Below are 25,511 nucleotides of genomic sequence, written 5' to 3' on the forward strand. Positions count from 1 at the left end.
CCAAAGGTCTCTTTAATTTTCCTGTAGGCAGTATCTATCTTACCCCTAGTGAGATAAGCCTCTACATCCTTACATTTGTCCTGTAGCCATCCCTGCTTAGCCATTTTGCACCTCCTGTCGATCTCATTTTTGAGACGTTTGTATTTCATTTTGCCTGCTTCATTTACTGCATTTTTATATTTTCTCTTTTCATCAATTAAATTCAACATTTCTTCTGTTACCCAAGGATTTCTATTAGCCGTCGTCTTTATACCTACTTAATCCTCTGCTGCCTTCACTACTTCATCCCTCAGAGCTACCCATTCTTCTTCTACTGTATTTCTTCCCCCATTCCTGTCAATTTTTCCCTTATGCTCTCCCTGATGTTTTGTACAACTCTGGTTTACTCAGTTTATCTAGGTTCCATCTCCTTAAATTCCCACCTTTTTGCAGTTTCTTCAGTTTTAATCTACAGTTCATAACCAATAGATGTGGCCAGTCCACATCTGCCCCTGGAAATGTCTTACAATTTAAAACTTGGTTCCTAAATCTGTCTTACCATTATATAATCTGATACCTTCTAGTATCTCCAGGATTCTTCCATGTATACAACCTTCTTTTATGATTCTTGAACCAAGTGTTAGCTATTATTAAATTACGCTCTGTGCAAAATTCTACCAGGTGGCTTCCTCTTTCATTTCCCTCCCCCAGTCCATATTCACCCACTATGTTTCCTTCTCTCCCTTTTCCTACTCTCGAATTCCAGTCACTCATGACTACCAAATTTTCGTCTTCCCTTAACTATCTTCAATTTCTTCGTCATCTGCAGAGCTAGTTGGCATATAAACTTGTACTACTGTAGTAGGCGTGGGCTTCGTGTCTATCTTGGCCACAATAATGCGTTCACTATGCTGTTTGCTGTAGCTTACACGCATTCCTATTTTTTTATTCATTATTAAACCTACTCCTGCATTACCCCCATTTGACTTTGTATTTATAACCCTGTATTCGCCTGACCAAAAGTCTTGTTCCTCCTGCCACCGAACTTCACTAATTCCCACTATATCTAACTTTAACCTATCCATTTCCCTTTTTAAATTTTCTAACCTACCAACCCGATTAAGGGATCTGACATTCCACGCTCCTATCCGTAGAACGCCGGTTTTCTTTCTCCTGATAATGACGTCCTCTTGAGTAGTCCCCGCCCGGAGATCCGAATGGGGGACTATTTTACCTCCGGAATATTTTACCCAAGAGGACGCCATCATCATTGACCATACAGTAAAGCTGCATGTCCTCGGGTAAAATTACGCCTGTAGTTTCCCCTTGCTTTCAACCGTTCGCAGTACCAGCACAGCAAGGCTGTTTTGGTTAGTGTTACAAGGCCAGATCAGTCAATCATCCAGACTGTTGCCCCTGCAACTACTGAAAAGGCTGCTGCCCCTCTTCAGGAACCACGCGTTTGTCTGGCCCCTCAACAGATACCCCTCCGTTGTGGTTGCACCTACGGTACGGCTATCTGTATCGCTGAGGCACGCAAGCCTCCCCACCAACGGCAAGGTCCATGGTTCATATGGGGGGTCCAAAGAGATAAGGTCCGGGAACCTTGAAGGCCAAGAAAAGTGAACATATCCAGTGATCCACCTTCCGGGAAATGTTAGGTTTGGATACAGTGTCACATGACGGCTAGAATGTGCAGGAGCCCCGTCATGCTGGAGGAACATACGCATCCTAGTAGCCAAATGAACCTCTTCCAATAACGCTGGAAGCTCATTTTCAAGGACGTGTAGACAACTGGGTGCCGTAAGGACCAACATACGAAACGAAAATGCGTTGAACCCAGCTATATGTACGCAATGAAAATTGGAAACATTTTATATGGCATTTTTTCTGCAATTTGTTTATACTACCAGCTCCTGCAGTATTTAGTATTCCTCCTGAAACATCCTGCATGATTATTTGAGTCTCGACGGATAATCGAAAGTTTTCAGTGCTAGACACACGACATCCTCCGAACCCTCGCGGGAATACAATGTGTCCGCGAGCGAGTGGAGTAATTGCCGCGGGGGGGGGGGGGGGGTACCGCGCATGTGGTATGCGGCAAAGATGGGAATTCGCGTCCAACGAGAAGCGTGTGTGTGTGTGTGTGTGTGTGTGTGTGTGTGTGTGTGTGTGTGTGTGTGTGTGTGTTGTCCATAGCGTAAGTTAGTTTAAGTTGGATTAAGTAGTGTGTAAGCTCAGGGACAGATGACCTAAGCAGCTTGTTCTCATGAGTTCTTACCAATAATTTACAAAATTGTAAATCCACAATACTGCATCTCAGTACTTACAATAGTGCAATATGTGCGGTCTGGTTAGATGTAACTGAAGAGAAACTCCAACTCGGACTGTGGTTAAGGGCGAATCCCAAGTGCATGGCCACTAACAATTGGGAGCGGAAACTTAATGTCATCGGAACCTTGTTGAAATACCATGACTTGCGATCGTTAGACCGGCTGCAGAAAGTTCAGTTTATAAATACATACATACTTAGCAAAATAAATCATGTCGCAGCCGTCTGACCGATACCGCAGGTCACTGCACATAAAATATTAGCTGTAGCCTCTTGGTATGTGTGGAAACAAAATATCTTCAAGGTATTCTTCCACACTGCGACATGGCAGAGGCAAACCGGAGGACTTGGAATTAAAGACGTGCTTTTAAACAAATACATGCCACTAAGACAGACATCAAGAAACTTCTGTTCCTCTCGTTAGATCCTGGGGATAGGAACGCTCCTGTTACTGTAGAATGCCAGCCTAGATTACGTCCGAAAGTAATATGGCGATTGGAGCTGTATAAGACTTCCACCAGCAGAAACCAACACTAGCACCGTCTATGATTATTATATTACCAGACATCGTCTTCACAAACCAATTCCGGTAAATTAACCTACAAAAACCTGGAGGAACGTCAGGAAAAATATCAACAATAAAATTCTCCCAACTAGAGTCAGTGCCGTATGGTGCGACGTTGTAAACGAAACCATACCCACAGCGGAACGATTACGGGAAATCAAATTGAGACCATCTCCATACTGCGACAATTGTAGGCTTGTAGAAACTGTAGCGCACATCTTCTTATGCGAAAATAGAATCACAATTTGGAACTGGACCAGGAAAAAGTTAGCACTGTCAACAGAACCGCAGAAAGTCATATACCGATAACGGAAGCTTTACAACCCGACTAGAAATGTTACCCTTCCGCAAAGAATAACAGTTATTCGTGGCTTCTGGGACCGTTTGTGTTTTACGTCGTAACAAGCAAAACTTAGAAGAGTACATGTTTTACATTGCAGAAGAACATTTTAAGCTGAAGAAGAATAACATATATAAGGAATGGTTTCAAATTTTTTTTATCTATTGCTTTATGTGGGCTACAAAGAGGTGGGCAGTTTTCTTTATTAGAAGCAGAATACTATTCTTTCACTTTTTTATTCCTGGCATATTTTTTTACGTTGGTTCTAAAATCAGAAATGTTCTAATTTGGCAAAACCCCTCAGGCTCCGTAATGTTTTTTCATTTGTTGAAAAATATATGGCTTCCTTACAGACCTCATATGCATTCAGTGCATAATAACCTAAATTGTGATTATATTTCTGAATGACATGTTTGTTATGTATTTTGCCGTCACCCTTTTCACTGTTGTAAGTTATGTTCTACAAGGAATGCACCCCACTGGAGGCGGCATCTATAATTTATTTTACCTTAATTACTACTTCAGATTAAGGGAATATGTTGGTGCAAACATGGAATACATGGGAATAATGCAGCTGCTCAGTGACAGGTATGGGGGAAGCATTGTGGCGAGGCCTCGGATCTTCGACCCCTGCCCTCTTTTCCTCCGCCTTCCTGGTGCTGAAACACTTATCAAACTTAAAATAAAAATAATAATAATAGTGCAGTGATCAGCACGTCTGTCTAGTAACCACGAGGCCGAGGTTCGAAGCCCAGTCTTCACAAATTTTCATCTGCCTTCGTTGCTCTATTTCAACGCGCTGTGACAGTGTGGACGTCGATCATTCGATATTTAAGATGCAATTGTTTTTTGAGGAAACAGAGGAGATTTGCGAACATTTGTCTTGCCATCAATGTAACGGAACTTCAACAGCATCAAACTCTTAGTCATTGCTTTGTGCCGGGACTAACTCATGATATATATATATATATATATATATATATATATATATATATATATATATATATATATGCGAATCAGATTGTAGTTCATATTTAGTCAAATAACGAATGGTCAGTATACAAGTATGCCGCCCAGGTGGCCGAGCGGGTCTAGGCTCTACAGTCTGGAACCGCGTGACCGCTACGGTCGCAGGTTCGAATCCTGTCTCGGGCATGGATGTGTCTGATGTCCTTAGGTTAGTTAGGTTTACGTAGTTCTAAGTTCTAGCGGACTGATGACCTCAGAAGTTAAGTCCCATAGTGCTCAGAGCCATTTTAACCATTTTTGAAGTATACAAGTACTTACGAACAGTAGAAGCAGGATTGCACCGAAATGATCACTTAACCAAATGCTACATAGAGTACCTGTTCAATGAGTAATTCCAGCAGCATAGCGGAGGGTAATATCTGTTAAGCAATTCATTGCAGAATTAATGTAATACCCGCACGTTGACCTCTGTAGTCATACTGTATTATTAGCAGCTCGCGAATGGTGTACTATGTTCGTAAAATTGTATTACTCAAACTGAGGCCAAATAAAGAGAAGCGACGACGCCATAACACTATCTTTACTTAAGTAGGTAGTCAGTGCTAAATTATGTGCGCCACAATTAACGTTACTGTAAGCAGTTTGACAGCATAACACCACCAAAACTACTGACAACCTGAACTATTATCATCACGCAGTTGTAACTCGCAGTGATTACAAGTTGCTGATGTTTGTCAAGAATAGCGGAAAGCGCCTCTGAAGTTCCATTTGTATTACTACTAGGGCGGAGAGAATCCTAAATAACAATAATAGGTCACCCAGCGAAGAGAAGAGTCCACGTATTGTCTCAAGTTCTTGCAGTTTGATATTAATGCAGTTCCAGATGGTTTCACACTATCGGGTTCTTTTGGCTATTGGAATACTCATATTGGAACTATAAAAGTGTAATTGCTAGAACGCTCAACTACCTTAATAACACCTCATTCTCTGGATTGAATACGACTCGGAAAGCGATGTTAATTTGACATTTCCATCTATCTCCTGACGTCTTACTGTATGAAGTCTGAAGCTCACGCACAGTTGTGTTGCCTGCCGCATGGATTCTGTGAAGTATTGTGGCAGCTGGCAGTCATTGCTGAATACAGACATGTGCAAATATCCTCACTGCTTTAGGGGAACACGTCTTTGTTGCATTTTTTTCCATACCGTAATTAGCACAATAACATAGGGCTTATTCTGCTGAAGAACTTGATACCCACAAGTCCTTAAATAAGAATCTCCTAGCCAGAGTAATGCATGAAAGGGAACAGACTGTTCGACAAAAGAATGGACAACTCCCCGTTTTTGCGTTTCCGATAGCGCCTACAATAAGAATCTGGTGTCATATTATGCTTCAGAACCCTAAACTATTTACTTTTTTACTTCATACTAAAGCAAATGTTATGATATGAGAAGAGGTAATGACTTATATGCTTCTCAGGAACTTTTTGTTCTTCGTGTTTATTTTCTCACTTCATACTAAAACAGGGGCATTAGTATGAGAAGAGGAAATGAAATATACGCTTGCAAGACGTATTATTCCTTGTGTGCTACTACTGCATACATGAAAGCCCTGCAGTTAATTTTTATATGGTTGATAAATTTTGATACCACCCCACATTCCTTCGTGAGAAGGTTCCTATTTTTCGTGGGATTCAAATACAGTGGACATTTCATCACTGGTTAATATTCAGATGACTAATGACATAATACCCTTTGCAATTGCTCCATGGCACCTGTGAGTATAGTCTCACGTTGGTTACTATAAGAACACGCAGGCAGTGATATTCGCTCACTGCAGTCAGAGCCAACGTGATTTCTTTCTGTCTATGGCGAAGCGTCTGCTGCAGTGTCCACGCTCAGCCAGCATAAACAAAGCGCGGCGGCATTGGGCACTGCTAATCGCTGTACTTGTCGTGAGCCCCGACAACAAGAGCGCACTGTCTCTGCTAACGATGCTATGGAGTTAATACATCTTACTTAACGTTAATACGCAGGACGTGGGTTGGGTAAATATTCAGTTTTTAGCTTGCCATCTCATTAAAATACTTTACTGTCATATTTGATGCAATATTTATTGTTGGTTGTCTCTCTAATGTTAGCAGTATTGATTCAGATTGTGCGTGAACACGAAAACACACACACAACACACACACACACACACACACACACACACACACACACACACACACACACATGGACGCACGCACGCACAAACAGCCATTGATTACCGTGAGGGTGACAACTGCTGTGTGTTGAACAACACATGCACCAGTCAATTCCTCATTTGGCGTCGAGTGGATGAGATTTTTCAATTACCTTGCATTGCAAGAATTGTAAGGAGGAGACTGAAGGAAACGGACTTTTATGCTAAAGAGCTGCGACAAAGCAAAGCTTGGCCGATTATCAGATAATTGTCCAAATGGGTTTTGTGGACGAGTATACTTTTAGTAACCAACCCACCAACGATAATTACGTAAGATTTCTCGCAGGCGGGACATTGATTTCATTAAGTTGTCGACAGTGTAGTGTGATGGTTTACTTCCCACCATACGTTTTCTATATTCGTCCAAAGCTCGCTTGCACTTGTAGGTCCACATGGCAATGACCTTGTTACTTCTGCCCACATGTTCTCTATCTGGCTGATCTTCGCTGATTGTGGAACAAACGGCAACAGCTTTATCCTCCCTCGGCCCTGAAACCAATCTCGCACTGCTCTGCTATGATGGATGGGGCTTTGCTCCTGTAAATAAACTGTTATCTCGTTAGTTCATATATTTATATTTAAATAACGTGTATGTAATAAGCACATTGGATTATTATTTTCCACAGTATTAAAGAATACATTCCCTGTCATAGATAAGTGATCTAGATTCAATAGTCCGGTTAAGAATGTGGTTTACCCAGCCTATCATATGGTGAGAGTCGTAGTCGGATATCCACATTAAGACTGACTGGCTGAATCCGATTAGAACGATCAGGTATCGAAATGGAGTTACAGAAGTCGTATAATTTAGACAACTGTATTGCAGCAATGCTGCGCACATAAATTCCTATGATGGAGTAACAGGTAGCAACTGTCTAAGATAAAGTGAGAAATATGTCCAATAGCAGCAATGTAATGTAATTATAGCCCATAGTTATGTGATGGACATACTGAATCAAACAATACACATCTATTTCAGTGGTTCGAAGATACACCATATCGAATTTGCTAATAACATAATGACAATAATAGTCCCGTGTGGCGGATAGGGGAAACCCTCCCCCATATATGGGGGGGGGGGGGGGTACCGAGGAAATCAATACTTGGGGCCGGCCGCTGGTGGCAGAGCGGTTCTAGGCGCTTCAGTCTGCACCCGCGCGACCGCTACGGTCGCAGGTTCGAATCCTGCCTCGGGCATGGATGTGTGTGATGTCCTTAGGTTAGTTAGGTTTAAGTAGTTCTAAGTTCTAGGGGACTGATGACCTCAGATGTTAAGTCCCATAGTGCTCAGAGCCATTTGAGCCAATACTTGGGGTGAACCAAATACTAACACAATCCTGAACGGCTACTCAATCCGTTGAACCCAAAATCCAGACACGTCTGAGTGTAAATCACCGGTACTCTGGTCACCGTCTGTTAGCTCAGTGAGCTCGGCTGAAAATATTTGGTTGCAATGGCTTCAACACCCTATGGCCCTGTCCGGTCCTGGAATCACCCAGGCCAAACCAATGAGACACAAGCAAACATGAGCTATGCAAGAAAAGTCAACTTTACCCCTGGTGGTACACAACCCGCCTGTCGACAGGCGGCAGTTGGATTTTCGGATTCTGGGGAGTCCAGGTTAGCATGGCAGAGAATATCGAAGATCTCTGGCAAATTTGCCTACAAGCAGAAAACATGCAATTGAAAGCTAAACATCGATACATTGATCCAAACACGAAAACTAAATAATCTCACATAAGAAATCGACCAAAAAAAATTCTAATCCTTGCTCTTCAAGAACCACGACTAACTGACAGTGAAACCTTGCATTACGGAAACCATTGAATCTTCAAGAGCAAAATACAACAAGAGGTAGCGTAAGGCGTACCTATCTTAGGCATTGCATTTCTCGAACAGAGATCTATCATCAACTCTGTCAAAGAAATCACATCCATCAACAATCAAGTGGTTCAAACGGCTCTGAGCACTATGTAACTTAACAATGGAGGTCATCAGTCCCCTAGACTTAGAACTATTTAAACCTAACCAACCTAAGGACATCACACACGTCCATGCCCGAGGCAGGATTCGAACCTGCGACCGTAGCAGTCGCGTGGTTCCGGACTGAAACACCTAGAACCGCTCGGCCACCACGGCCGGCCCATCAACATCCGACTTACGACTATGCTCATTCAGAGCCCCGGTAAAAAATATACACTCATCAATGCACATGCCCCCGCCAACACCGAAAATAAGAAAAACACCGAAAATGTCGAAAAATTCTGGAACACACTCGAAAATACTATGAGCAAAATTCACCAAGATGACGTGATAATACTAATGGGAGACTTAAACTCTCTATTTGGGACAGAAAAAACCTCTAGAAAAGTCATTGGTACAAATTCAACCCACCGAAACGCTTAGACCATTGGCACACGTCTGACATTTGCCAACAATTCAACCTCAAAAGGAAGTCTCCCCACTTTAGGAAAAAACCAGTTCCCAGGTAAAAAGCTTGGCTACCAGGTTCAAGCTGCTTTCGTTTGCCTTTCGAGACTCGCTGAAAGTCAGAGTTTTAAATCTTTTGTAGCAGAGCTACAAGCAGGCAGATACAAACTCAATAAGGGGATCGTAAGACAGCACTCCAGCAAAATTCGTCTTGCTACTTTCAGAAACCCTTAGTGTCAGAACGAAAACCTTACGGTACTGTCAAATTCATAATGCCACTTTTGTTTTCTGCCGACATATTTTTTGTTGTTGTGAATACGTAATTTTATCTATGAAATGACACATTTTCATAATAATTGCGAATGATACACGAAATGAAGTAAATACAGACCTTTTCGAAGTCAAATGTCGGTAATATCCTACTAGTTCGTGTTAAAATAGGCTCAATCGTCTTATAGACACTTCATGTTTTATTAAGATAGACTGCCGTCGTGATGTTACTGTAGTAAGCTGAATTTAATTTATATTAGTACAGTGAATATTTTAATTGCATTTCCCATTAGTTTACTAAACGCATCAGTAATCGTCAAAGAAAAATTAATCAGGAGCAGAATTTTCGTTCACGATATCTAAAACTGTCTGACAGTGCTAATGTTGTTTACAAATTCTACGCCCGCAGAAACCCACTGGTTCTAACAATGTCATTAAACCAGTGTAGTTTTAAGAGTATTTTCGTCTAGAAATGAATTGCCTTGACGGTTGATCGATCAAGAGCAGGAAAGGTAAAGTGTTACGAATATATGACGAGAGGGACAAGTGCTTGAGAGAGCACTTCCCTATCAATACAAATGCCTGAGAGACGACTTTCCTACCAATCTCCTGGATAGTTTTGTTTCTCAAGTCAACAGAGTGCGTTATCATGCAGTAACATAGGCGATGTAGTTTTCTTGTTCGATTTTCTTACAGTGCGACCGAAAGGTCTCTCAGTTGTTGGCAACAAATTCCAGCTGTGTTGCACAACCCCTTGGGGCAGAATTCGTAGCCCAAAACACACTTTTGGAGCTATCAGATGTAAAATATTATGTTCACACTACTTTTTGATCGAGTTTACGTCTTTTGGTGGGGCTCAGCCTTTCATTTCTTGCGAGGAAGTTAACGATAAAGGCATCATAACACGTCAACAATAACAGTACTGCCTACGAATGCTCAATGAGCGACCTGATGACGTTCAATAATAGTCACTCCATGATTTTTGTTGTTTCGAATTAGAGTCCTACTCCAGACTTCTGAACTTTGCCTGTTGAATGAAAATGTCACATGATGGTGAAATAGTAATCTATCACATATATCAGTAGTCGAGACTTCCTTAATGTGGAAAATCACTCATGCCAGAACGATCTTTGTGGAAACAAGAATATCTTTATTCTGGCGTATTTTTCCCAAAAGCACTCGCTCCACACACAGTTGCATAACTGCAAAATGATAACTAGAACTTTAAATTCGAAAATGACAGTTAATACATACACTGACAGCGTCGCGCCGCGTTCACGTGGGCGGCGCCGGATTTCAGGCGGCGGGTGGCGTCTGGCCGGTGGCCGGTAGTCGCTGCAGCGCGAGGAAACGCTAGAGCGTTAAGCTGTTATGATCGCGACGCAGCCACGAACTGTCCTGCGGAATTGCTTCTGGAATACTTGTTATTGCTGGTGGGTAGAATGTCAAGCGAATTATGTTTGATGTTCAATCAGACTCATAACTTTAGACGAGGGCCGAAATGTAGTTAAAAAAAATAATAATATACAGGTGGACGCGAACAGGCGACTGTCATTCAGAATGCACGACGATTACCACGAGACCACAGGCGCACACAACCGGAGTACACCTCGGAAGTAGTCAACACTTCCTCTTAACACTTCCGCATCCTACAGTGTTGCCAGATTGTGCAGATGACCGGACGAGTTGTCAGGGGCGGCCAGTTTTACTGGCCACCTTAAGTGAACGACTCGGACTTACAAGGGGAGGCCGCCAATTGTGAAATTCAGATTCGATTCATACTGCGCATAATAAAAGCTCATGGCCAGAGGTGTAATGTGGCAAAGCACCAAGATGCACTTCTCAGCCGTTGTCGAGAAAATCGACAGTTAAAAGAAACTGTTGCAGTGAAATACTCTCTGCGATTAATTATTTTCCACAGCGTCGTGGCGCAGCGGTAAGCGCTGTGGTTTGTAATCCGAAGATCGCCGGATCGAATCTCGCGCCATGCACCTTTTTTTTATTTGTTTTTTGTAATTCAAATGTGTACATACATACACACACACACACGTATATATAATTCCCGGCAATCAGTTGCAACAATTATGCATATAATAAGTTGTTGAATGTGTTTGTCGTGGAAAAACTGGCGACTTCGAACATCATTATGTTTTCCGCAAACAAAGTTGTATTTCACAAATGTTATTAATTGTCTTCATAATGTTAACCACATATAGTTAACGGAAGACGTAGAAACGATATTCCGAAACGAATACGTATAGCGTAAGTCAAACGTTCGAATTAGAATAGAGACCCCACGAACACAAATTCGCTGTGGCAGGTATGAAATATACACCCCGTTACTCGCTCGTTACACTTGAAGGACAGATGTTGAATGGGCCGAAACGAGCCGCCGCATAACAGCGAAGTTGCCAGCTAACTTCCAAAGAAGGTAGATGCGGTCCCTAGCGCAACTTATAACATCGTCGAAAATCAGTGCGGACGGGAGAGCTTTGGTACATCCTGTCAAAAAAACGGAAAAATGGAGGCGGTACAATTGGAGAGCGATCTGCCTTCACCAACATGCATAAGCAATTCATTAATATATATATATATATATATATATATATATATATATATATATATGAATTACAAAAAACTAATAATAAAAAAATTGCGTGGCGCGAGATTCGATCCGGCAACCTTCGGATTACGAACCCAAGCGCTTACCGCTGCGCTACAACGCTATGAAAAGTTATTAATCGTAGAGAATATTTCACCGCAATGGTTTCTTTTAACTGTCGATTTTGTCGACAACGGCTGAGAAGTGCATCTTAGTGCTTTGCCACATTACAACTCTGGCCATGAGCTTTTATTATGCGCAGTATGAATCGAATCTGAATTTCACAATTGGCGGCCTCTGCTTGTTAGTCTCTGTCGCGGCCGGCCGGCGGTCAGTTTTTATGTCTAAGACTGTACATGTGTAGACGTATAGAATTTTCTCATTGTAAATCTCTAAACCAGTGTGGCAGATGTATGGCATAAACGAACGATGAATATGTGGATATGCTTTTGGTCCTTGGTGTATCTGATAACCGGGCTGGTGTTGTTGCTCGTGAATATGCTGTTAGATATCCTCATAAATGCTATCCAGATAAAAATGTGTTCCGTCGTCTGGAGCTGCCCCTTCCAGAGTGAAGGTCTCTCCTTCCACCACTGTATAACAGAGCTCATCTATGGACTCGCCGTACTCCAGCTACCGAGGAAACTATTCTGGAGGTCATTCACCAAGAACCTCAGCGAAGTAAACATAGCGTAGCAAGGCAGCTGCGTGTCTTGCAACACACGTTCGTTAACGTGATGCATGAGCATGGCCTGCACCCCTATCATTATGCTTTCACGCAACACTTGCATCCTGTAGTTCGCCATCAGCGGATACAGTTCTGCGAATGGTTCCAACAACAACAGGAAGCCAACGATGACTTTGCGAACACCATAATATGGTTGAATGAAGCAGCATTCACTCGTGAGGGTGTCATCAGTCTGCACATTGCCCACCATTGGTGTGAGGTTAACCCATCAGTCACCCGCGATCGTGGATATCAAGTACGCTTTGGCATCAACGTCTGGGCTGGAATATAGGGAGACGGGTGTTTGGGCCTTTACATGTTGCCTGACTGGTTGCCTGCACGAAGGTATCATGCATTCCTATCAAACTATCTGCCTGACGCGCTGGAAGACGTTCTACTACATGTTCAGCAGAGAATATGGTTCCAGCATGATGGTTCAAATGGCTCTGAGCACTATGCGACTTAACTTCTGAGGTCATCAGTCTCCTAGAACTTAGAACTAATTGAACCTAACTAACCTAAGGACATCACACACATCCATGCCCGAGGCAGGATTCGTACCTGCGACCTAGCGGTCGCTGGGCTCCAGACTGTAGCGCCTAGAACCGCACGGCCACTCCGGCCGGCCAACATGATGGTGCACCTCCACACCCTGGAATTAGTGTGCAGCAGTATTTGCACAGAAAATATCCAGGAAAATGGCTCGGACATGGAGGTCCAGTTTTATGGCCACCACGTTCACCTGACCTAAATCCCTTGGATTTATTACTGTGGGGACACTTGCAGGAGCACGTGTCCTCTACTCCGCCGACGCAAGTTCATGCTGCTCTTGGTACTGTGGACGCAGATTTGCTGCAAAGGGTCCAGAGCTGTATGATCCGGCGGGCTGCACAATGTTTGGACGTGCAGGGAGGTCGCTTTGAGCACCTGTTGTTCTGAGGACAACGTATTCTGTTGTGAAGGTCATGCGGTCATTAATATGGACATTATTATTGTCACTGGTTACTAGTGTCCGACATCTGAGTGCTCATATTACATGTAGTATAAATGACAAGAATATGTTGTGTTATTGTACTGTGCTATCATCTTTATCATCTCGAAATTGATATTGTTTTTGTAGTTATTCTGTCCTATGACAGGTCATTTGTTTCAACTGCCTATTTCTTATTTGTCTAACCACGTATTTGTTATGTTCAGCGTTTTGCAAAATGTCGTAAATTTAGGATACAGAATGAAATTAGCAAGTAAAGAAATACGCCGTAACCAAGGATCGAACCCTCGATCTCCTACATGTTAACCCAAAACTTCGTCCATTGCACCAGCTGTACAGCACAAACGATACCTCCTACAGAGATACTTAGTACATCTACACTCCTGGAAATGGAAAAAAGAGCACATTGACACCGGTGTGTCAGACCCACCATACTTGCTCCGGACACTGCGAGAGGGCTGTACAAGCAATGATCACACGCACGGCACAGCGGACACACCAGGAACCGCGGTGTTGGCCGTCGAATGGCGCTAGCTGCGCAGCATTTGTGCACCGCCGCCGTCAGTGTCAGCCAGTTTGCCGTGGCATACGGAGCTCCATCGCAGTCTTTAACACTGGTAGCATGCCGCGACAGCGTGGACGTGAACCGTATGTGCAGTTGACGCACTTTGAGCGTGGGCATGCGGGAGGCCGGGTGGACGTACCACCGAATTGCTCAACACGTGGGGCGTGAGGTCTCCACAGTACATCGATGTTGTCGCCAGTGGTCGGCGGAAGGTGCACGTGCCCGTCGACCTGGGACCGGACCGCAGCGACGCACGGATGCACGCCAAGACCGTAGGATCCTACGCAGTGCCGTAGGGGACCGCACCGCCACTTCCCAGCAAATTAGGGACACTGTTGCTCCTGGGGTATCGGCGAGGACCATTCGCAACCGTCTCCATGAAGCTGGGCTACGGTCCCGCACACCGTTAGGCCGTCTTCCGCTCACGCCCCAACATCGTGCAGCCCGCCTCCAGTGGTGTCGCGACAGGCGTGAATGGAGGGACGAATGAAGACGTGTCGTCTTCAGCGATGAGAGTCGCTTCTGCCTTGGTGCCAATGATGGTCGTATGCGTGTTTGGCGCCGTGCAGGTGAGCGCCACAATCAGGACTGCATACGACCGAGGCACACAGGGCCAACACCCGGCATCATGGTGTGGGGAGCGATCTCCTACACTGGCCGTACACCACTGGTGATCGTCGAGGGGACACTGAATAGTGCACGGTACATCCAAACCGTCATCGAACCCATCGTTCTACCATTCCTAGACCGGCAAGGGAACTTGCTGTTCCAACAGGACAATGCACGTCCGCATGTATCCCGTGCCACCCAACGTGCTCTAGAAGGTGTAAGTCAACTACCCTGGCCAGCAAGATCTCCGGATCTGTCCCCCATTGAGCATGTTTGGGACTGGATGAAGCGTCGTCTCACGCGGTCTGCACGTCCAGCACGAACGCTGGTCCAACTGAGACGCCAGGTGGAAATGGCATGGCAAGCCGTTCCACAGGACTACATCCAGCATCTCTACGATCGTCTCCATGGGAGAATAGCAGCCTGCATTGCTGCGAAAGGTGGATATACACTGTACTAGTGCCGACATTGTGCATGCTCTGTTGCCTGTGTCTATGTGCCTCTGGTTCTGTCAGTGTGATCATGTGATGTATCTGACCCCAGGAATGTGTCAATAAAGTTTCCCCTTCCTGGGACAATGAATTCACGGTGTTCTTATTTCAATTTCCAGGAGTGTAGTTACAGTGTTGCCAGATTGCCACTCTTTAACGTCCTTTTTCTGCGGATGTACTCACCGGACGAAATTTTGTGACAGACATTTTTTTATCATTGGCGCGCGAGGAGTCGCGCTGCGACGCCCAAGTGCCGAGTGCGTGAATTTCGCTGCACCCTGTATACCTTCAGACTCCGCCTTTTGTTTTGCAGATTACCAATAAAAATTCAGAATACCATACCAGCAAGTTACATCTTGCCCTTTTTTTTATGCAAGCTTAGTGCAGGTGTTTGAGGAAGAGATCACGTCTGTGGGGGAGGCAAAATATTCTGAGACAAACATCTTGGTTTGCTGGCAAGTGGTTGCAAAATTAGACGCAGCCGCTAGCTTTAGAAAAATACTCTTTGTTCATTCTGAGGCAAACAGATAGCTTGATACTTCTGGCGCCAGCTGCATCCATCGAAATACGTATTGTTGTTAGGATAAAGCTGTGGGGTGAGGATGCTAACCTAACATTTGTTTTTTTTCTTCAAGTAGGCTTAGTGCGGCTGGCAGCTGTGGGGACAAAACAGTTCTGTGAAACAGATAGAGCCCCCTTCTGGAAACATCCTTTGTTTGCCGGCAAGTGGCTGGAAAAGTGGACGCACCTGCTATCTTTAGAAAAACTCCCCTTGTTCATTCTGAGACTCTGGTACAGCCAATGCCAGCTGCATCCCTAGAACTATATGTTGTTGTTTTCGTTAGGACAGAGCTGTGGGGAAAGACACTAACCTTCGAAAACAAATCTATTCTTCATGGTAGATGCCCAACAAAGCGAGGCCTGAGAATGGCATTGTACATTACAATCATCTACCGATTTCCAACTGCTGGCTGCTGCCCACCTGTGATGTGGTAGCCGAGGAGGCCGCAAGTGTGGGTGACCATCGTGCAGATCGCCGGACACCAAGCCAAGCGGTGAACGTGGCGGATTGTGTCATCTAAGATCTGCTGCGGAGAGCAATGAACGCACTTGGCGCGGCGCCCTTTAATCTCGAGCAACCGAGCAGGGCAGGAGGTGGGGGTAGGCGTGTCTGGAGGCGAGGCAGCTCCAGCAGCCGTCATGAATGCAGATCGAGCCCCCCCCCCCTCCCCAAGAACATGCAAGGCGGCGTGGTGCAGAAGGTGGGTAAGGGATGAACCCCGGCACATGACTATTGCACTCGCGTCAGGGGCAGCGCTCCGCAGAGCGTCTTAATGACTTTGCGATGGCAGTATACAAAGCGATAGAGCGATCGGAAGTTAAACAAAAGTGTCCCTGTCCTACGAAATGCAAATTATGTCCTTCTCAGAGCATCATTCACCGATTTCCCGTCCATTGATTTTTTTTCCATTTCTACCACCTATTTCCGTTTTATAAACAATTTCCATCGACAATTTCCGTTAATATTAAGTCCTGTGATTGACAATTGAATTGTACAGCAAAAATTCGAAATCCCCGCTAAAATGTGAAATTTCCGTCAAAATTCGAAATTACCACCATTATAGTAGGGGGAGATGGAGGGGGAGGGGTGGGGAGGGTGCAGGGACCCACCTGCAGGCTGAGAAAAACACATGACTTCGTCTGGGGGTGGGCTGGTGGACGTGGTTAGGGGGGTAATTAATTGGTCACTTTAATTACTTTGCATATCAATTTGATATCAAAATTGCGCTCTTGCCTCCTTCTCCCTACTACTAACGAATACACAGTTTCTTTGTTTTAATGCTACATTCGTTTATTTAAATATACAATTTGACGCTTCGTATCCCAAGGTAAGCGATTTATTATCTATGGTTCAGAAATAAACAAATTATCATTGGTCAAAGCCGACGAGTTGTATCCCATTCATCAGCCAAAAAAAAAAAAAAAAAGAAGGAATTATTGAGATAATCCTACTGAATATCAACAAAAATGCCACATTAATACACCTCAAAGCAAAGAAACAGGAAATAAACTTTAAAAAAAGGTTTATTCAACTTTGATGCCATTTGGAAAACTTTGTTTGCTTATAACACTTCGCATGTCAATGTTTACAGTTTTTTAGTGTCGACTGACATAACTAAAGTTGAACAATATGTGTGTTGAAGGCTACATTTTTTTGTGTTGGTTAGTTAAAGTGTAGCCCCGGGGCCATTATACGACTAAATGCATGTGGGGAACCTCTCAGAACCACTATCAAACTGGTCTGTAGAATCAACTTTTAGCAGCGTAGGACTGCAGCAAGGCAACCCCTGTCCTTACATTATTCTGCAGCTTGCCTGCTAGAATGCAGATATCGTACTCTGTGACTGCATGAGGCGCTGTGTTGCACTGACTGACTTCGAGAAGGTCCCACCTTGGAGGCCACATTTTTCGGCCCGGAATTTTACGCTTTTTTCCTTCTCTTCTGCAACGTAAAACGGTAATAGTTCTTTTGAGTGCTGTGTTCGGTTGCATAGATTACGGCATAGCTGTACGAACTTACAGCATAGCATGGCTGTGTTCTTCCGATTGTACTACAATACGCATTTGCGTCATGTGAAACTGTATACTGTATCATCAAGCAAGCCTGCCGACAGACAAATGGTAAACTACTGTCGTGATTCTATTGTGCAGCAAGGGTGTGAAAATCTGGGACAGACAAATGGTAAACTACTGTCGTGATTCTATTGTGCAGCAAGGGTGTGAAAATCGATGATGGGTGACTAGCACGTATGCAGCTGCCATGTTTTTGATGTGTTGGGAAGTGGCGAAGGAATCGGCGCTCAAGAGCGTTGAACGGACTCTTTCCCGTAGCACGGTAATGGCTGAACGAGGAAACGACAGAAAAGATAGAAGATGTTACTTCGGTACTGTTCTGTGAAGGTTCGCACCCATCTTGATTGCAGAGTGGCACCGAAACTGCAGCCACGCCAATTGAATCGTCATAATTATCCTTAAAAAACAAAAATAACAAGTAGGATATATTGCAGTATTTCCCGTCGCGGTCGTCGGTGTTAAATATGCAGTGTTCTGTAGTCGGAGACAATGACTACTAGACATCTGAGATAATCCTGTAATAAATAAAAATACTGTGCCCAAGCTCCAGGACGGAGCAACTGCCCCCTTTTGTTCTCCACCCCACTGGTGACGCCTATGGTAATGAATGACCTTAAGAAGGTGGAAACCCAGTTACAGTAGAAGCCTAATGTACCAAGGTCCAATATACAGTGGATTCGGGTATAACGTAGTATGGAATATGTTCCCCAAAATAAAATATGATTTACGAAAGATTTTTGAATTCTTAGTATACTTTATAAGCTTGAAAAAAATCTCATTACAGTCTGCATGTAGTCTTTCTGCAGTATAATTTACTGCTGGAGCCTCCAAGCTCTCTAAACAATAACCAATATAGATGGACGTAATTAAACCCAGTCTCTGTTTGTCTTATCAACCTATGGGATTGTTGCTGGACACAAGCTTTGAATACAAATCTCACGCATAACACTGTGACGTAGTCAACAAAATCACTATGCATACAGTGCTTGGCAACAGCCGAAATGATAGCAACCATCATGTGGATCGTAAATTATTCTTTGATTGTCCAGATTTATTTGTGCTTGTTACGAAGTCTCAGGAACGGAAAGCGTATTCTGCGAGTGATAAACTAAAAATTATTGATCGTATGAAGAATGGCGTCATTACAGCAATTTTATCACGCGCGTGTGGTGTAGCTGGAGGAGCAATCAGGGGACAGGTGAAATAAGAAAATAAACTAAGCAGTTTTGTAAACACAGTTGAAAGTGATGCTGGAATGGACAGAAAAAGCTCTATGCTGGGAAAAGACAGTGAACTTGACGAATGCCTTTATAAGTGGTTTTTAATAAAGAGACATGGAGGTGTACTACTTTCCGGACCAATTATAAAAGCCCAAGCCGAAAAATTTCACTTTTATATATATGGCAAGAAGAATTTTATAGTTTCCGATGGGTGGTTTTCAAGATGTAAACGTCGCCTCAGAATTCGCCAAACGATGAAGGATAAGCAAGGTCTTGCGATAGTGACTCTGCTTCACAGTTTCCCGAAATTCTGTACAAAGTAATGGTAGATGAAAATTTAAATTATTAAAAAAGTGAATAATTGTGATTGAACGTCGCTTTATTATCAACAGCTTCCCGCCAGAATACTCGATAATAGAAATCACGGAATAAGATGGGTTTGAAAATGAATAAAGATAGAATAACTCACCTCTTTGCCACAAATAAATCGGGCAGCCTTAACTGAAACCCCTTTGAATAGGTCAAAGTAAAAGCCCTAGATGTTCCAATCATGTAAACATGTCATCATTATGATTCACTTACCACGCATTCAAAGAATGCTTTGATGTCATATGACATTTTCTGCAATTGGTTTCAGGAAGAGTTTGTTCTGTCAGTGAGAAAGCATCTACGGTCTCTTGAGAGAATAGGCTTTAATAATCCCTAATCACTGTCCAGCACATCCACCTGCTGATGTGTTGTAGTCAGAAGATGGAAAAATAAAAAACTTTTTTGCGAAAAAAAACATGACGGCATTATTCATACGAGCAAATTCAGGTGAGGAAATGGAAATGTTCTTGAAATGTGTAAATCTTAAAAGTGTTGCGTATTCAGGAGATATGGCGTGGCAAAGTATCGGCCCGACCACTATTAGAAATTGCTGGAAGAAGTGTTCCATTGAAGAAAATGCAACTGCGAACGCTGCACTGACATAGGTTTCAACAGCAGTCAACAGTCTGCATGTGATGTTCTATAGCGAGGTACTGATCTCGAAGATTTGAACCGCTGGTTTGTCGACGACGACGAAGAACCGATTTCGAGATCTTAAATGACAAGGACATTATTGATGCTGTTCCAATAGAGGGTAGTGATGCCGTCGAGGATGAGAACGACAAAGCTGAACAAGAAAGTATAGACGATCTCCAGTTCACGTGAAATATTGGGTAGCATAAATAAAGTGATTACGTGGGTGTAGCTACAAATTGAACCAAACCATACTCCATGGTTTTTTTAAGATGGTGGATAACGCACAAGGGGGAGAAGGCCTAAAACTTGGCTTTTTCACGAGAGGGAAAATACATACAACATACCTGAAAATCAAAATTATTCCACCTTTTGCAATCTAAAATGCTATCTCTACTGGATTAGAAAGCAGACGTGATTTTGTGTAGCACTATTTGCTGCTTTCACCAGTCGAGAACGAATATGTAATGCACTAAATATGCTTTTGAAGGTGTGTTTGAAGTAAATGCGTTTACGTACTTATTTCGTTAGTTAGCTATTTACATGTTCCCTAGATAGTAAATCCGACCTCTCACTATAACGTGGCGCGCTGTCTAAAAATCACTACATTCATACGTCCCGCCAAAGCTCAGCTTACTTCATACCAGCTCCGAGAGGTAACTGAACGTCAGACACAGACAGTTCCATTACACTGTCAAAAATCTTCTGTGAGTAACTCAGTAATCATCAGAGGCCTTATCGATCATTTTTTAGAACCGATACGTATATTCTGCTCGTAACTATAACAACGCCTCCGCACGAATAAACAACCTTCAATCTCGTCGGCAATATGGAGGAAAGGAGATCCCTCTATGATGTGCTCAAAGGGAATTTAGCGGCAGCTGGAAGAGTAAGTACTCAGGTAGAATACTTTTAGAGTTGATAAAAAAATGTGTGTAGGACTATATCGCTAATACCCGAGGAGTATGTATAAACTGAGACCTTCTAAGAACAAACATTACAGAGACAGTTACAATTTGCCAGTCAAGTAGCGGAATACATCGGTTAAACTGCCAGTTACTTTCATAAGAGTCGAATTAACTAGTGTTTTCCGGTGTCAGTAATGGAGAATCTGTTATAAACACCACAACATTCGAAAGTATCTATATGATTAATCTTTATTTGTCAGGGAAGGCCCACATGACGAAGACATATAAAGCATCGTTTCAAACCCATATTTTTAATTTTTTTCCCAAATAATCGTAAATTAAAACTTACAGGAGCTATTCGTATCAAAACTTTGTCTATAGTTAATAAGTCTAAATCAACACCCTTTGTTTTTTTTTTTAAATAAAAGATGACGGCACTTGTGAGCTAAGTGTATTTACCCCGCTCACTTACGCCAACGACTGCGAACCTCAAAAATGAACATACTTCTTTTTAACTCTGTTAAATTCTGACAAGTATAAAGTTTCTGACTGCAGCTAGAAAATGAGTAGACCTACAAATTACTAACATCACCTCGAAAGTGGTTTATCAGAACTTACGTGTACTCGAAACATGAATGTATTATCAACGTAGATCCCCCATGGCAAAATGCGAGTGGCAGCAAGGGATTTTTTGTCCTTAGTCTTACATGACATTTTAATGTTTTAGACGTTTGTGGAGAAAACACCGTTAAAAATCTATATTTCATAAGCAGGGCCAGTCTAGATCATTTTCTACACATTGGTTCCGTTTTCTTGGGCTCTTCTTAAGACCTTTAAAAAAATCCAAATATATTGATCGTGGAAATGGATTGTTTATCCTTTTGAAATAAGTACTACAAAGAGATTTCTCTGAAACAGAAATAAATTTCTTAATCTTATTCCAGTGCTAAATATTAAAAAAAGAAACAATTCATTTTCATTTAAGATAATTCCTGTGATCATTAGCTTTTAGCGAAGGCAGAAGCAACAAGACCTACTGTTCTAGCTTCAGTAAAAATCTACTATAGGCCTACTGTATGTTAATTTTTTAGTTTCATAACGAAACTTTTTAATTCTATAATTTACAAATTATGTCACTTTTCATCTGGAAAAGTAATAAATAAAGAAAATCATAGTATTTTGCATTGACATGTTAAAAACATAAGTCATTGTTTAACTGCACAAGTTACTGCCCACGCAAACTAAGTTGACATTCGGCGCTGTGGCTGAAGGGAGCAACCATAACGGTTTTTCTCATTTGCCGTCGCTCCCATCAGGCAACATTCCGAGTGGCAACTTAATTTGTGTCGGCAGTGTATATCACACGAGAAGAAAACTCAGCGTTTCAGTGTATGTGCAGGCAATTTCTCTCTCAGATGAAAGCATAACATTCAACAGGCCTGTTCCCTCGCCTTTAACTTAGAAAAATAGAATCAGAGTCTTTTAATTTAAAGGTACCGCTTTCAGTGGCTAGACTGACAGTTCACACAATTGTTGCTACGCAAGTGTTGATCTAAGGCAGTGGAGTACAGACTTGGTAGTACATTGGGCCGAACGCCTCTCTCTGAGACAGCGAAAGCGCCGGAAAAAGTAATAAATACTAGTTCACTAATTTGTTTCCCAGATATTCATTTTGTTTAACAAATGTAACAATAATATATTTTTACAGAAGCACGTCGTTCACTCCACTGTCATATACAACTCGTATTTCCGCAACTGTATCATTGCGCTAGCGCGCAAGTTCAAAGATAGGAAGTTGTTTCAGCGTAGGAGTAAGAAAACAAAATACGAGAACGAACGTTTAGGGGCGGGCCGCTACCAGATCAATGGCAGACCGCATGCGACCGGCTGGCGTTATTCCTTCTCCGTGTTCGGTAGGAGGCAATACTGTCTTGAAACACGCACGGGTTTGTTACGTTAAATTCCCTCTCTAAATTCATGTTCATTTCTAGGCCCGCGTTCTCCAATCGTGCACAGGTTTGTAATGTTCTTACAAACACATAATTAAGGCGATGCATGGAACATGGTCATGAAGTTCGCGCGTTTACTTCAGGTCGCTCGTGTTTCATCCGTCAGTCACGTTTGATTTTCACTGTGCAGTGCTTGACGTTACATTTCCAGCGTGTACTGTCGGTTAATACGGAACTTTTGAAGGTCTTTCTTCGTGGTATGGCGGACAGTTTTGAAATTGTAAATTTGATGGAGAGAATGATAATTACCAATGTAAAATTCGATGTTCTTTATAATATGAAGGTGAATACGAGGCAAAGTATGGTTATTTCTTTGAAACATTTTCGGAGTCATTTCAAACCACTTGGATTATGATGGGACGTTATTCGTAGCAGGTGCGATATGATTTTAGAGAAGTATGTAATTGTCATCTTCCGGAACGAAACAAAAACAGACAAAAAGAAAGGCGAAAATAGGAACTTTTATTTTAAAGCAAATATAGGAATCATGTTTTTAAAAGTAACTAAGAGTACCCTAAAAATTCACCATTGAGACGGGGATTGACTGCCCTAATACGGATTAATTATAATCATTGTCTTAACAGAGATTAATTATAATCATTGTCCTAACAGAGTTTAACTATAATCGTTCTCATCGAGTTAATGTCGCCCAAGTATTGAGGGTGCTGCGTTGTTCTAAAGACATTAAAAAGTAATTTGAACCGTATTTTGAAGAGGGCATGACAACTGCTGCAGCCACGTCTTATCATGAAATGGTTCTCACTGAGGAGCCGGCCGCGGTGGCCGAGCGGTTCTAGGCGCTCCAGTCTGGAACCGCGCGACCGCTACGGTCGCAGGTTCGAATCCTGCCTCGGGCATGGATGTGTGTGATGTCCTTAGGTTAGTTAGGTTTAAGTAGTTCTAAGTTCTAGGGGACCGATAACCTCAGATTTTGAGTCCCATAGCGCTCAGAGCCTCACTGAGGAATATGAGAAAGACGTTTACATTAAGTTGTGCAACGCACAAAAAATTCACTTGGCCGTCAAGCCATGTATCTATATTAACAATGGCGTCATCGAACCTACATCTACACACGATTACTCTACTATTCACAATAAAGTGCCTGGCAGAGGTTTCAATGAACCACGGGACGCGAGACTTCAGTAATGTTATCGACGTTTTAAAGCAAAAGGAGATTGAGTTATATAACATAAACGTATGTATTTTTGTCAAAGAACATAGGTGTGCATTACAATAACATCTACTATGCAAAGAATGTTTATGGTCGGTTTGGCTGATGAAACGGTGTTTTTTGATACGAGTCTATCCTGTCAGCAAACAAATGCCAGTATAACATTTACATTTTCTGAAATGAAAATTGGTGCTATGCCTGTTGTTGCAATATTGTACACAAGTCAGTCTCCAGACAATTACATAAATGCCTTTCAATCTGCAAAAGCTTATTTAGAGACTTCCCAGAAAGTTTTTCACGCAAAAATAATTACGACAGATGACAACAGTATAGAAAGGAATGCCCTATAAGGTGTACTTCCAAATAGCACATTACTTCTCTGCATATTTCATGTCAATCAAGCTCTTTGGCGTTGCTTGTGGGAAAGTGGTAATGTTGTTAATAAGGACGATCGACAACCAGCTTTAAGGAAATACCGAACTGTAATGTTCGCAAGTACAATGCAAAAAGCCGAAGTCACTGTGTCTGATTTATTAAATAGGAGCAAATGAAGAAAAATAAAAAGCTGGAAAAGCACCAACACGTTTGTGGGAACGGTGTGAGGAGTGGTGTTTAGCATACCACCCGGGGGAATAACAGAGAATTATTGTGAATCCTCCGTACGAATGTTTAAAGACGTAGTATTGCAGCGCTGTAAATTATTTAATACGTGCGCGTTAGTGGACTTTACCGCGAAGACCTTTGAATCAAACCACAAGAAAAGGTTGTTTCAGTTTGCCGGTAGGAGGGCGAGAATCTTGCGTTAGCGTATGAAAAATTTTGCCAAGCAAGTGGCAATATTGAAGATATTACACACGTGGATGACAATACTTACTTCGCCAAAGAGAGGACTAATCTGTACACTGTTGATTGCAAAATTGCAACGTGTGATTGTCCAAATGCAGCTGGGGGCCGATTCTGTAAACATCTTTCTGTTGCAGGGAGAAAAAGCATGGGTCCGTACTTACCACGTGACTATATTTAAAAGACTCAAAATCGTCAACCGTTTACAAATTACGCTCTGGCTGACCAACTTTCAGCGTCGTTCTTCGAAAATATTACTTGTGAATCAAGTACAAATAAAGAAAACAGAAAACTGACTCTATTACACCAGATGAAGTACCAGAAACATTTACACTTCGAATAAATTGTAAGAAAGCAGCACAACTATCAGTAATGAAAACTTTTAACAATGATGTTCGGAATACTAATACCTTGGAAAGGAATTCAGATGCTGAACATACAAAAATTCTCACCAAACTAAATCTTGATTTGTCGAAGACAAAGACTCCATCAAGTATTGTATCATTTATTGCTGGAAAACATCGGCGAAGATCTCAAAAAATTAGTGTACAAACTACAACGATCGCACGCTGCAAGAAATTGGGTCCTCCAGGCGGCAACGGAAGAATT

This window comes from Schistocerca piceifrons, chromosome 3, assembly GCF_021461385.2.
Source record: "Schistocerca piceifrons isolate TAMUIC-IGC-003096 chromosome 3, iqSchPice1.1, whole genome shotgun sequence".
Taxonomy (NCBI): Eukaryota; Metazoa; Arthropoda; class Insecta; order Orthoptera; family Acrididae; genus Schistocerca; species Schistocerca piceifrons.